General features: G+C 43.4%; 1 pseudogene; it reads left to right on the top strand.

The window, feature by feature from the left end:
* Positions 1-1852: 1852 nt before the first annotated feature.
* On the top strand, positions 1853-2821 carry LOC124104621 (aldo-keto reductase family 1 member B10-like; annotated as a pseudogene).
* Positions 2822-14588: the final 11767 nt, after the last annotated feature.

Below are 14588 nucleotides of genomic sequence, written 5' to 3'. Positions count from 1 at the left end.
AAGATCTAACACATGGGCCTCTGGGGATTTTCAGGATCCTAACTATAACACCAGGTGACCACTAAGAATTCAATCATTTCTCCTGTGGATTACTGCTTACAAAGTGGTAACTCCATGGAAAGAACCATCTATCACCTACTCCCTAACACTCAGAGCCAACTTTTCCAGTAGGCTCAGGACACACAGTGCCTAGGGCCCATGTTGGTTAATTGTATGTGTTAACTTCGCTGGCCAGATACCTGGTTAAACATTATCCTAGGCATCTGTGAGAGCATTTCTGAAAGAGATTAATATTTGATAGTTGACTGAGTGAAGCAGATTGCCCTCCCTCATGTGGGTGGGCCTTATTTAATCTGTTAGAGGTCTAAAAAGAACAAAAAGGTGGAGTAAGTGGGAATCAGACTCTCTCTGTCTTTGAAAAGGGGCATTTGTCTTCACCTGTCATTGTCTTAGACTTGGGCTGAAACTTACAGTCATTTTTTTTTTCCTGGATCTCCTGCTTGCCACGTACAGATCATGAGACTTCGCAGTCTCCAAATACTCATGGATGTATGTCTCCATCCTATAGGTTCTGTTTCTCTGGAGAACCCAGACTCATGCAGGCTCTCTACTTTTAGGCCCAATGAAAATGTTTCAATTTTAATTTCTTTTAAAATTAGGAGCTGATAACTGTAATAGTAATGAATGTATAAAAATGCTCTGCTTTGTGGTGGCCATGTCCGGAGCTGCTTTCCTCCACCATGTCTTTCCACCATGATGTTCTGCTCCACCTCAGGCTCAGAGCTGTGGAGTCTGCTGACCATGAATTGAACCTCTGAAACCATGAGCAACAATATACTTTTTCTCCTCTAAGTTGTTCTTGTCAAGTGTTTTGGTCATAGCACTGCTGACTAAAACAGAAATGGATACCAAGAAATGGAGTCGTCACTGTGACTAATGTGACCATGTGGTTCAGAAGCCTTTCCCCTCCACCAACATTTTTTTTAATATTTTATTTTTTAGTTGTAGTTGGACACAATACCTTTATTTTATTTATTTATTTTTATGTGGTGCTGAGGATTAAACCCAGGGCCTCGCAAGTGCTAGGTGAGTGCTCTACCGCTGAGCCATAACCCCAGCTCCCCCACCAACATTTTTTATTCGTGCCTTAGAGTTGTATATAATAATGGGATTTTTTGTTACATATTAGTATGTGCGTACAACACAGCAGTATCACTCTGCAGCATTTACCCCTTTCCTTCTCTCCTCCTGCCCCTGGATTCCTTTCCTCTACTGATCTCTCTTTAATTTTCATGAGACATCACCCACCCCACCTTTCTTTTCCTTCTTTCTCTCTAACTTCCTCATATGAGAGAAAACCTTATGACCTTCTGAGTTTGACTTATTTCATTTAACATAATGGTCTCAAGTTCTATCCAATCTCAAGTTCTGTCCAACCTGCAAATTACATAATTTCATTTTTCTTTTTGGCTGAATAAAACTTTATTGTGTATATACACTACATTTTCTTGATCCATTCATCTGTTGATGGACATCTAGGCTAGTTCCATAATTTGGGTTTTGGAAGACACCTGATTTTTGAAATAAATGTCCAGAAAGGGAATTGTTGGATAAAGGGAGTCTGCATAATTGCACTGGTGCTTAATCATCAGTTTCTGGAAGAAAAAAAAAAAAATATATATATATATATCCATTGGAAGAAGTTAAGCTGCCATTGGAAAATGAATGGAAATCTTGGTCAGAATTTGCTGCCTCTCTTGTTAAGTAAGAATATGTTCAGTCTGTTTCTAGATCTCCCATTTATGGTAAACTCTCAAAGAATTTGTTGTCAAGAGCTAAAAAACACCAGACATCTATTTGCTCTCTCAAAGCCATTTCTGCACCAACCATGGCCACCTTTGTGGAACTCAGCACCAAAGCCAAGATGCCCGTGTTGGGTCTGGGCACCTGGAAGTCTCCCCCGAACAAAGTCAAAGAAGCCGTGAAGGTGGCCATTGATGCAGGATATCGCCACATAGACTGTGCCTACGTCTATCAGAATGAGAATGAGGTGGGAGAAGCCATCCAAGAGAAGATCCAAGAGAAGGTGGTGAAGCAGAGGACCTCTTTATTGTGAGCAAGTTGTGGTGCACCTCCTTTGAGAGGAAGCTTGTGAAGGAAGCCTGTCGGAAGACCCTCCAGGATCTGAAACTGGACTATCTGGATGTCTACCTTATTCATTGGCCCCAGGGATTTCAGGCTGGGAAGGACTTATTCCCCAAAGATGATACAGGCAACAACCTCATCAGTAAAGAAACATTCTTGGATGCCTGGGAGGTCATGGAGGAGCTGGTGGATGAGGGCTCTGGGTGTCTCCAACGTCAACCACTTCCAGACGGAGAAGATCTTGAATAAGCCTGGACTCAAATAGGAACCAGTGACTAACCAGGTGGAGTGTCACCCATACCTCACCCAGGAGAAACTGATCCAATACTGCCACTCTAAGGGCATCACGGCCACAGCCTACAGCCCCCTGGGCTCTCCAGATAGACCTTGGGCCAAACCAGAAGACCCTTCACTACTGGAGGACCCTAAGATCAAGGAGATTGCTGCAAGGCACAAAAAATCCCTGGCCCAGGTTCTGATCCGGTTCCATATCCAGAGGAATGTGGTGGTGATCCCCAAGTCTCTGACCCCAGAACGTATTCTCGAGAACTTTCAGGTCTTTGACTTCAAATTGAGTGATGAGGAGATGGCGACCTTACTCAGCTTCAACAGAAACCAGAGGATCTGTGTCCCCCTGGCTGACCAGGCTAATTGGCCGGACTACCCCAGTAATTAATGCTGATTACTGAAGTTGAATCTCCTGATGAGACACCTGGTGGATTCTTTCTCTTCACTGAAGTGGAATTTGCTCTCCCTGAGGCTCATTTTAGCTAAATTTATATGAGATTATATTGTGCTTGATCTTGTCAGAATCTAGGCAAAATTTAAAAAAAAACATTTATTAGTGCATTATAATTGTACATAATGTTTTTTTTTAATGCTCTAATCATCCATGCACGCAACATTAGTTGCTCAATCTCCTTCCCAGAACCTTCTTTCCTTCTCTTCCTCTCTCCCCTTAAGCAAGGTTTTATTTAAATCCATATGATGAACCAGGAAAAGACTTATCACAGGGAAGTATGACCCAGATGAGCAAATGACTATTTCTTCCACTTATTTGATCTGAACAAATGTTTGTTAAACAACAGGGTCTCTGCTACCATTGAGAATGCAAAAAATAAAAAGAATTAAAAAATAATGGAGAACCATAAAGAAAATGTTGCCAGAGAATCTCTCTTCACCATTTTGAGAAAGAGTGTTCAGGATAAGGAAAAAGAACCAGCAGCACTGTCTACTGCTAAGTAGTAGTTCACACTATCATCAAGGAGAACCAACAATTAAAGAAGAATGTTGTACAATTAGATGTGCAAAATAAAAGAAAATGAAGAGGATAACCACTAAATTTTAAATGAGAGCAGGAAATACGGAATATCTAGGCCAGTTTTCTTATTCTCTGCATATGGAAAACAAGCGTAAAAATTCATAGTCACCAGACCACTAAGTGCCACAGGCAGGCCTGATAGGGAAGACAGCCCATCCCAGAGGTCATGGACTTCGAACCAGATGAGATCTGGTTAAACCGGATGGATTACCTATTTAATCAGACATGTGCAAATACAAATTTAAACAGTAGAAAATTTGAAATGTGGCACAAAGAGAGGAAATATGGTATAATCCAGAGTATTGGACTGAGGGTAATATCATAATATTAGTTTAAGTTCTAACATTAATAATCTGTGTAACCTTGTGCAAGTCAGTAACTTTTCTCTGGGCCTTAGCTTTATCATCTGTCAAAGGAGGAAACCGAATTATATCAACTTGAAAATAACATCGTAATATAATTCTATGGTACCTGATATTACAAGGATCATTTAAAAATGTATTATCCAGGCACAGTGTTGCACCCTGTAATCCCTGTAATGGGCTAGGGAAGCTGAAGCAGAAGGATCACAAATTTAAAGCCAGCTTCAGCAATTTAGTGTAGTCCTAAGCAACTTAGTGAGACCCTGTCTCAAAGTAAAAAATAAAAATGGCTGGGGATGTGACTCAGTACCAAAAAAAAAAAAAAAAAAGGATTAGTGTAGTCCAACTGCTATAACAAACATCACAATGGCTTACTAAATTAAGAATTTCTCTCATGTCACAACCCAATGGCTGATATATGGTGGTGGCCGTAATGTTGGGTATCTGTGTGGTGGGTAGATACTTCCACATAGTTATTTAGAAGCTGGGTAGATACTCCCACACAGTTATTTTTTGTTTCATCATGCTCAGCTGCCCAAGCACTCACATACCACTGCAGCTATGGTATCTGAGTGCTTGGGCAGCTCAGAAGAAGACCCTGGCATCATCTGCATTCTGCAGGAGTGCAGAAAGCTGGAGTTAGGGGGTCAAAGGAGGGTCTGGGAGGCCAGTTAAACTATAGCCAAGTCAGAATAGCGGCAGGCACCCCCTGAGAGGGTGATGCATGAAGATGTGAGAAGGAAGTCAAAGATGCAGTGAGGACCCCTGAGCCAGTACCATGGAATATCTGCCAAGGAAAGCTACAGAAATTAAGAAGAAACAAGCCATGTGGGCTGCAACTAGCATGGCCCTAGGGGCAGAACTACATACGCCCTTTGGAGAGAACATCACAATGCTATGGGCCCCAGATGCTGGACGTGGATGGACAGGACTTCTGGCTCAGTTGGATTTGGTCCTGCTTTGGTCCCATCCCTTCTTTCTATGTTCTTATTTCTTCCTTTTGGAATGAACACATTTACTCTGTGCCATTATATATTGGATGCATTGCTTTTGATCTTTACAGGAGAAAAGCATCCAAGAGTTTGCCTTGAGTCTCAGATGAAATTTTGGACTTGAACTTTTGAGCAACATTAAGATTATTAAGACTGTGGGGACTCTTGGAAATGGACTAAATGTGTTTTGTATTGTGCAATAGGCATGAGCGTTTGGGGGTCATGGGCAGAATGTTATGTTGTGGTTTACATATTAAGTGTTCCCCAAAATCTCATGTGTGAGACAGTATAAGAATGTTCAGAGGTGAAATGATAAGATTATGGGGCCTATACACTAATCAGTGGATTAATACACTGATGTGGATTAATTGGGTGGTGGCTGTAGGCAGGTAAGATGTGGCTGGAGGAAGTGGGTCACAGGGGGGTATACCTTTTGGATTCATACTTTGTCCTTGGTGTGCACAGCTCTCTCTGCTTTCTGGTTGCCATGTTCTGAGCTACCTTCTTCTGATACACCCTTCTAACATGATGTTCTGCCTTACCAGGGGCCCAAAGCCATGGTGTCACTGATCCTGGACCGAATCTGAAACCATGAGCCAAAATAAACTTTTCCTCCTCTCTTTCAAAAAAGGAATAAAATTTGGATTATGCTTGTCTTTAGGCCAATGTAATCATAAAATATAATTTTCAATTCATCTTTATGGAATAATGGGCCCACAAAGGCACAAGTGCCTAGGATCCATGCAAGTCATAATGTGACCCCACTAACACTCTGCAGCATCCTCACCCTTGAGCTGGGAGCCAATGTCCACCCACTGGTTCAGTGGGTTGACCAGGATGGTGATTCCATGGCCTTCCACTGACCTTGAAGAGGGAGTTATTTTGGGAGCTGTCATCTTGAGTTTTATCTATTAATAGAGTTACGTGTGTGGGCAGTGGAGAATGGCTCTCACCATCAAAAGATGGAGTAAATCAGAACCAGGCACAGGATGAGTAATAGCTTCTTCAAACAAGGGTGACTGTCAAGGAGCAGCATCCCTATTTCCACCTCCAGGGTTCCTCTGTGTCCTAGTGAGGCTGATCTTGCTCCTGTAGACCAGCACCAATTGTTTAGTAAGCCCAAGTGGTGTGTCAGATACTGTTCAGTCCAAAGATAAGCAACTGGATGTCTGCAGCCTTCTCAGGAAAACAGCCTTGTAAACAAGTAGTTAGAACAGAGTGGGGCTGTGGGGAGACACTTCAATTCTACCTGGATGAAGGGTGAAGACCTCACAGAAGAGGTAGCTCTTGAGCTTGGAAGAAGGAATGGGAATTTGACCACACATGTGGCCTCAGGGGAAAGGGAGGGGGGATCAGACAGGAATCCTCACAGCCTCTCATAGGGAAGAGTTTGTTCGTGAGTGTCAGAAAAGTCAAAAATGTAAAAGTGACATTCAACGAGAAGCCCAAAATGATAAAGCTATTTGTTCTGTGACTGTGTAAAGCTATTTCTTCTACCTAAAAAGTAGAAACCAATCAAATTAAAAAGTACCGTGTCATGAAAGATCTACCACTTCCACAAAGTATTTTGGGCCCATAACTTTTTTTTTTTCCTTTGATTTTTTTGCGGTACTGGGGATTGAACTCAGAGGCAGTCTACCACTGAATTATATCCCCAGGCCTTTTTATTTTTTATTCTGAGAAACAGTCTAAGATGCCTAGTCTGGTCTTGAACTTGCAATCTTTCTGCCTCAGCCTCTCCAGTAGCTGAGCTCACAGATGTGTGCCCAACTCCAGAGCTACATAGTCTAGAGTAGTATACTATAAATAGATATTTGTTCTTTGACTTTGGAACAGAGCTCCTAAAACATTTTGAATTTTCTGAGTGATAGGAATAGCTTTTGTTGTTCATAACAAACCCCTTTCCTAACAGATCTGAGTTTGTACTGATGAGGTGGGACTCCTAGTGGGGAGTCCAGATGGGGGCGGGACACAAGGGAGACCAACACATGAATTGAGGATGGGAACTTTCAGTCACGCCTCTTGACTTCTATGGAGGGGAGAGGAGATAGAGATTGCATTTTAAAACTCTTGAATGATGAGACCTGGAAAGGTTCCCAGTTGGTGAATCCATACTTTGCCCTACACATCTGCATTTGACCCTTCCTCACTTGTATCCTTTATAATAAAGTGGCAATCTTAAATAGAGTACTTTCCTGAGTTCTGTTCCAGGGAAGGATCAGACCCGAGGGAGTGGGGGTCCTGGGAACCTCCTATTTGGTAGTCAGGCAGGCAGAAATGTGGGTCACCTGAGGGCTCCACTTACGGCTGGCATCTAAGGTGGGGCAGTCTTGTGGGACTAAGCCTTTTAACTTGTGGGATCTGATGTTAACTCCCGGTAGATAGCATCAGGAGCAAGTTGAACTAAATTATTGGACTCCCAGTTTGTGTGGGAGAATTGGAGGGTTGGTGAAGAAAACTGACCCGTATTTTGTATCAGAAAATAGCACATATTTGGTTCAGAAGTGGTGTCAGAAAAGAAGGTGCATATGGAAATGGTAATTCACAAGGAAAGGTCCTCCACCTTGTTTAAGGAAGGTAATTCACAAAGCATTGCCTATGGCTAATGTAAACTCCTTTTGGCTTTGGAGCCAAGTCTGTGAAATAGTCCAAAAAAATAGATCTTCCCAGTCCTTATTTGTGATATTATAACAGAATACTTGAGACTGGGTAATTTATAAAGAACAGGAATTTATATCTTACAGTTCTGAGGCAGGAAGACAAAGATCAAGGTGTGAGCAAGTAGAGTATGGGGTGAAGACTGGTCTCTGCTTCTAAGAAAGGTCCTTAAACACTCAGAAGGGGAAGAATGTTGTTGCTCACATGGTAGAAGAGTGGAAGAGCAAAGAAAAACTCCATTCCTGAAAGACCTTTTAAAAAGGCATTAAATTCTCCTTCATGGGCCGGTTGCAATTCAGGAGGCTGAAGCAGGAGGATCATAAATTCAAGGCCAGCCTCAGCAACTTAGTTAAACATTGTTTCAAAATAAAAATATAAAGGAGTGGGGATGTAGCTCAGTAGTAAAGTGCTCCTGGATAGGATCCCTAGTTCAAAGAGGAAAAAAAAAATCACCCTCATGGTTCTAATCACCTCTTAAAAGTCTTGTATCTTGCCAGGTGCTGTGGTACATGCCCGGAATCCCATTTACACAGATAACACAGGAAGATCACAAATTCAAGGCCAGCCTGGGCCACTTAGAAATAACTCTCAAAAATAAAAAGTTTTTAATAGGCTGAAATACTGCTCAGTGTTAGATCACCCTTGAGTTCAATCCTCAATACTGCAAAATACTGCAAAAACCAAAAACAAAATCAAGTCCCAACTTTTAATGCTGTTATGGAAATTAAATTCAATGAGTCTTGGAGGGGACAAATACTCAAACATTAGCAATGAGAAAAACTAAACGTTTTTCTTGCAGTACTGGAGATTGAACCCAGGGGTGCTCTACCACCCAGCCATGCGCCCCCTAGCCCTTTGTATTTTTTTTATTTCGAAACAAGGTATCACTAAGTCATTGGAGCTGACTTCAAATTGAAGATCTTCCTGCCTCAACCTCCAGAGTAGCTGGGATTCTACAGGAGTGCATCGCTGTGCCTGGTGAGCTTGCTCCTTTGTGAACCATTAAAACACTAAAGCTTATTCAATGTGCACATGACACAGAGCTGCTCTGCTGACTGATCACATCAGGATTCAAAAATATGCCCCTGACTTTAAAGATGGATCAAAGCAAATAGTATTAGGTTTCACAGGGAGAAATGAGGTTCCCAAGCTCAGATCCAAAGAAACCTACTGGACCAGGGGTTCTCCAACTACAGCTTATGTGCCCCATCTAGCCTTCTGCCTGGTCTTGTTTTGTGCAGCTAGGAACCTAACCCAGAGCCTGCACATGCTAAGCATGCACTCTGAGCTATATACCCAGCCTCTCCTGTTTTGTAAAATAAAATTTCACTGAATGAAGCAATGTTCATTTGTTTTGATACCATCTATGGCTGCTTTCATGCTGTAATGGCAGGGTTGAGACAAGGTCTCACAAGGACAAAGTCTACAAAGTCTAAAATATTTACTATCTGACTGACCCTTAGCCTAAACAGGGAAGACCAGATGGGGCATATCTTAGTCTGTTCAGGCTGCTATTCAAAATGCCATACACTGGATGGTTCATAAATACAATAGAAATTTTCTTAGTTCTGGAGGCTGGGCAGCTCATGGTGTTGGCAGATTTAGTGTCTGGCAAGGGCACACTTCCTGGTTCAAAGATGTTATTATTTTGCTGTTTCCTCATATGGTGGAAGGGGTGGGAGTCTCTGTCCTCCTTTTTATAGGGGCACTAGTCCCCACAATACCATCCTAATACCATCACCTCAGGGGTTAGGATTTCAGTATATGAATTTGATGGGGGGAGAGAAAAGCTTAGCATGGAGATTTGAATTTGTAACAATTCAAGTGAAAAGGTTTTTTTTTAAGGAGTATAGTTATTTAGCCTGCATGATAGCATAATTATATTAAGACAAAGATTATATTAGCTAGGCATCACTCATTTGACGGTAAGTGATCAAAAGTAATGCAAAATCAGCTCAGCACAAGAGGACTGCATTGGAAGAATGCCCCAGAGAAGGCCAGTGAGGCTCAGTAATCGTCTCATTAGGACCTTCCTTCCCATCTCTCCCCGCTTCTCCTGCCTTTGGCCACCTCTCTTTTGGTACAGAGCAACTTTCTGTGAATGTCAAAAACAAAACAAACAAACAAACAAAAACATGGCTACAAAAAGTTTCCCACCACTACTTAGTTTATTTTCACCAATTGTTTTCTTTCCCTCTCTCTGTCTCTTCTTCCTCAGCACATAGAAAGATGATATCTCGCCAAGCATGGTGACACACAAGTATCAAAAAATAAATAAATAAAGGGTTGAGTGGTAGATCAGTAGTAGATCAGTGGTAGAGTGTCCCTGGGTTCAATCCCCAGTAACACACACACACACACACACACGCATATCTCCTAGCGTCCCCTGCAGTTAAGTGAAGCTTGAATACACATCTGACTGGTGAATATGGGTGAAAGTGACCTGTGTCACTTTCAGGCCAAGGCTATTCAGAACTGATGGGCTTTCTCCACGCCCACCCCACTCCATTCCCTCCTCCTTCTTCCTTCAACTGGATGAAAGTCTCTTAAGATGATGGAGCCTCAAAATAGCAGGATCTTAGTTCCCTGAATTACCACTTAGCGGAGAACTTCCCAAGAGACCTGCCGAGCTCCGTGAAACTTCACATGAGAAAGAAAGAAAGAAATTGTCATAGGATTAAGCCATTAACATTTCAGGATTTCATAGCATAGTCTATTTCATCTTGATAGATATAGCTACCAATTTACTGATCCAGTCACCAGATAGGCACTTGAGATCAAAAGTCCCAAGACAAAAATCAGCATAGTATAGTGACATAGCCACACCAATGTGCATAGCAGCTGAATTCACAATAGCTAAATTGTGGAACCAACCTAGATGCTTATCAATAGATGAAGGGATAAAGAAACTGTGGTATATATGCACAATGGAGTATTATTCAGCATTAAAAGAGAATAAAATCATGGCATTTGCAGGTAAATGAACGGAGTTGGAGAATATCATGCTAAATGAAGTAAGCCAATCCCAAAAAACTAAAGACTGAATGCTTTCTCTGATAAGTGAATGCTGATCCATGATGGGGCGGGGGCAAGGAAAGAATGGAGAGACTTTGGATTGGACAAGGGGGAGGGTGGGGAGGGGTTATGAGGATAGGAAAGATGGTGGAATGAGATGGACACCATTACCCTAGGTACACGTATGACTGCTCGAATGGTGCATCTCTACACTGTGTACAACCAGAGAACTGAAATGTTGCACTCCATTTGTGTACAATGAACTGAAATGCACTCTGCTGTCATGTACTACTAAGTAGAACAAATTTAAAAAAAAAAAAAGAAAGTGGGTTGGGGATGTGGCTCAAGCGGTAGCGCGCTTGCCTGGCATGTGCAGCCCGGGTTCGATCCTCAGCACCACAAACAATCAAAGATGTTGTGTCCGCCGAAAATTAAAAAATAAATATTAAAATTCTCTTTCTCTCTCTCACTCTTTCTTTAAAAAAAAAGAAAAGAAAAGAAAAAAAAAAAGAAAGTCCCATAATATGAACTGATGGACCAACTTAAACTTAATGCCAACCTTTTAGCCAGTCAGCTGGCCGTGGCTATAGAGTCATAAGTGAATCTAGAGGCTGATACTAGGACCACATGAATCAAGTTTGGTGGGGGTGGTGCAAAAAGGAAACCTGGAGACTTGAAGGGGAGTGAAGGGAGAGGATGGAAGACAAGAATATTGCCCTACTAAGCATTCAGGTGATGTCCTCTGTGCATAGTGGCATAGTGTTTGCTTATTGGTTGTGTGGTATAGGTTATTGAACCCAGGGGTTGCTTTACCACTGAGCTATATCCCTAGTCTTTTTTGAGACAGGCTCTCATAAAGTTGATGAAGATCTCACTAAATTGCTGAGGCTGGCCTCAAACTTTTGATCCTCCTGCCTCAGCCTCCAAAATTGCTGGGAATACAAGCAAACACAACTATGCCCACTTGAGTCAAGTTCATGAGGTGAAAGTAATTGAACAGTGAGTTTAAAGAATGCTCTGTAACAAATCAAAATTTAAAAGAATAATTAAAAATAAAAATAAAAGAAATGCTCCAACGGCTCCTCCTATCAAGTCAGTATGGCCCTAGTGCTCCCTGGGAAGCTGGTTTGATGGGTCAAATTGACTCTTTCTTACAGAGCATGTAATCCCAGAAGCTGAGGCAAAAGAATCACTTGAGCCGAGAAGTTCAAGACCAGCCTGGAGAGGCAGTGTGTGTTTTTGAGACTTTGTCTCAAAAAATAAAAAAAGAAAATAAATATAAATACAAAATTTTAAAATTGCCCCTTTCTCTGGTTTCCTGTGCTTCCTGAATCTGTCAGCTATCATCAAAGGAAGCCCCTGAGGAAAGCAACAAGACATGGGGCAGAACAAGGAGAAGCCTCCTGTATCAAGTAGTCAGCCAGCAGGGCCTAGCTGAGTGAGGCTCCGCGTCCCATCTGGACGTCTCACATCAACCTGCTCAGGTACCCAGGACGCTGACTTGCTGAATCCTTGAACAACCTTTCCTTAGGTCTGGCTGTCGCCTTCCTGCCCATCAGAGATGTATAAATAGATTTTAGCTGCACCTATATTTTTTTCCCCCAGAGTTGCTGATGGTCTGAGTTGTTCCTAATCCAGAGCCAGGTCAGAGTGGTGTCCTGTGGTCAGGTAGAGGTTCAGAGCTGGGGTGGAAAGGTAGGGAGTCCAGAGCAGCCTGCTGAGTCAGAGGTGGGCATGGAATGGGACCACATGCTGGGTCTTGGCGGTGGTTCCCAAGCTGCATCAGGTGGTAGAGGGGGCCACCTGGGCCTGCAGCTCAGCATCTGGAAGGCACAGGAGACGGCCAGCACGGCTGTGAGGGTAGAACCTGGCTCTGACTCTTCTCTGCTGGCTGAGCTTGGGCAACCCTTCTCGAGCCTTAGCTTTCTTAACTGAAAAATGCAGGCGACTCAGACCTCCCTCTAGAAAGACCTTTAAAAAGGTCTCAAGACCTTTGCACCAGGAGCAGGGTAAAGGCCAGCTGGAGGTGGTGGTGGTGGAGCTTGGCTTCCAGAGCCAAACTGGGTTCAAAGTCTGGCTGGGTCACCGACTGACTGCTTGCCCCCAAGGAGAGGTAGTGTGTGTTTGTGTGTGTTCTTAACCTCTCTGCTCCACAGTTTCCCCATTTGTAAAAATAGACAAAGTAATAGTCAAATGTTTTGTGCAAGAGAATTTAAATGGTTTAACGCTTGCAAAACACTTACAGCAATGCTTGGCACATAATTCACAGTGTCTGCCAAACACAGCTGGCATTCCTGTTCACCCTTATAGATCCACGCACCTTTACCTGTTGAAATTCTTCTCCAGCATCGGGTAAACAAATTCCCCTTGAAACTGTGCTCTCTCCTTCTTTCTGAGAAGAATACCTTAAACCTTTTCTTCCTTCAACGCTGTTTTTGGTCTATAGGATCAAAACTGCACAGCATCCTCTGACACCCTCCTCCCCTGCAGCTTTCTGGCCCTTTCTGGTCCCTTCTCCTACCAAGGCCAGCAGAAACCCTCATCCACACTCTAGTGTGCAGCCCAGGACTCAGCTCAGCTGGGGCTTCCTGAGTGTGTAGAACCCCAAACACTCATCCAATCAATATGCTCTGTGATCTGCGAGTCTCACTCATTCATTCATTAGGCGCGAAAGGTCCTGTCTTGTCTCAGGCACTGCATTAGGCGCTGTTGGAACAGGATGAATAGCCCAGGTCTCTGCCTTACGTGAGCTCACAAACTGAGAGGGAGAGAATCCAAAGTGCCAGGTCCTTAAGTAGACTTTAATGAATTATATTAAGGAAAGACTGGGGATGTAGCTTAGTGGTAGAGCACTTGCCTAGCATGCATAAGACCCTGGGTTCCATCCACAGCACCACACACACATACAAACTAACACACACACAAAGTTATGTGTTGAGGGGAACCCTTGGGTGCCATGGGTTGACAAAGAAGAGGCCCCGATACAGGCTAGGGACTGCAGACAGTCTCTAGAGGGGGTGACATCTCCCTGTTCAGGGTAGCTCTATTGAGCCCATTTGGACAAGGCTAGCCCATCTGGGGCTGCTCTGGCCTAGACCAGGGCCTGCCCAGGTCTGGCCGTAGCTCTGGACCATTCTCCTCCTCAGCCTCCCCACTCCCTGGCTGCTTCTCAGCTAGTCTTTCCTACGTCGATCCTTGTGTCTGCAGTGTTCTCCACCCCCACCTCCTTGGCTCGTAGTTAATGACTCACTTCTTTTAGACTTGGTGCAGTTGTGACCTCTTGGTAGCTTCAGTGACCTCCCTGACTAGTTCAAACCCCCCATTACACCTATTTCTGGAACCATGCACCCTTATTTCATAATCGTGGCAAACCCATTCCATGATGATCTAAATTTTGTTTCTCCTAGAGACCAAAAACAGGGTTGAAGGCATAGCTGAATCAATAAATGAATATATAATCAATAGATAAGGCAGGATGATGTGTTGGTTAATCCTGAGAGACTGTGGAAATCACTGCTTCCTTTTAAAGTCATTTATAGTCATCACTTATTTATAATAATTACAATAACTGTCATTTGTCATCCATCCTAACATGGCACAAGGGTTCTTTTGTTGGTTCACTCATTCGTCCAACAAATATTAATCAAGCACCAGCTTTGGGTGAGGCACAATCCTCAGCACTGAAGTGAGAAGGCAATGAAAATTGGGCCCCCTGCTCCCTGGAACTCACATTTGGGTGCAGAAGACACAGGAAGAAAGGGACCAGCACACGAGGAGTCACAGACTTTGGAAAGCAAGGGTCGCCACAGACCCCAGGTGTGGAAGGGAACTTCAAAGCTTGTCACATCCCCTAGGAGCTGACAATGAGAAGGACAATGTTGGCTCGAGGAAACAGGAAATCTCTTTGGAAAAGTCCCCCCAGTGGGCCAGACTCTGGCCAGTTTGAAATGACGCCCCAGCACAGGGTGAGGAATCTCTTGTTGGTACCAAATGCCCAGGAGCGACAGACTGGCTGGGCCGAGAAACCGCAGGACACCTGAGCCCCGGCTGGCGGTGGACAAGGGCATGGCTGCTGGCTGGTGCCCAGTGTCCTTC

This window comes from Marmota monax, unplaced genomic scaffold (assembly GCF_021218885.2).
Source record: "Marmota monax isolate L192 unplaced genomic scaffold, Marmota_monax_Labrador192_F-V1.1 WCK01_AAM20220418_F8-fsc00001, whole genome shotgun sequence".
Taxonomy (NCBI): Eukaryota; Metazoa; Chordata; class Mammalia; order Rodentia; family Sciuridae; genus Marmota; species Marmota monax.
Note: the sequence above shows the minus strand (reverse complement) of the source record. Positions and strands in the feature narration are given on the sequence as shown.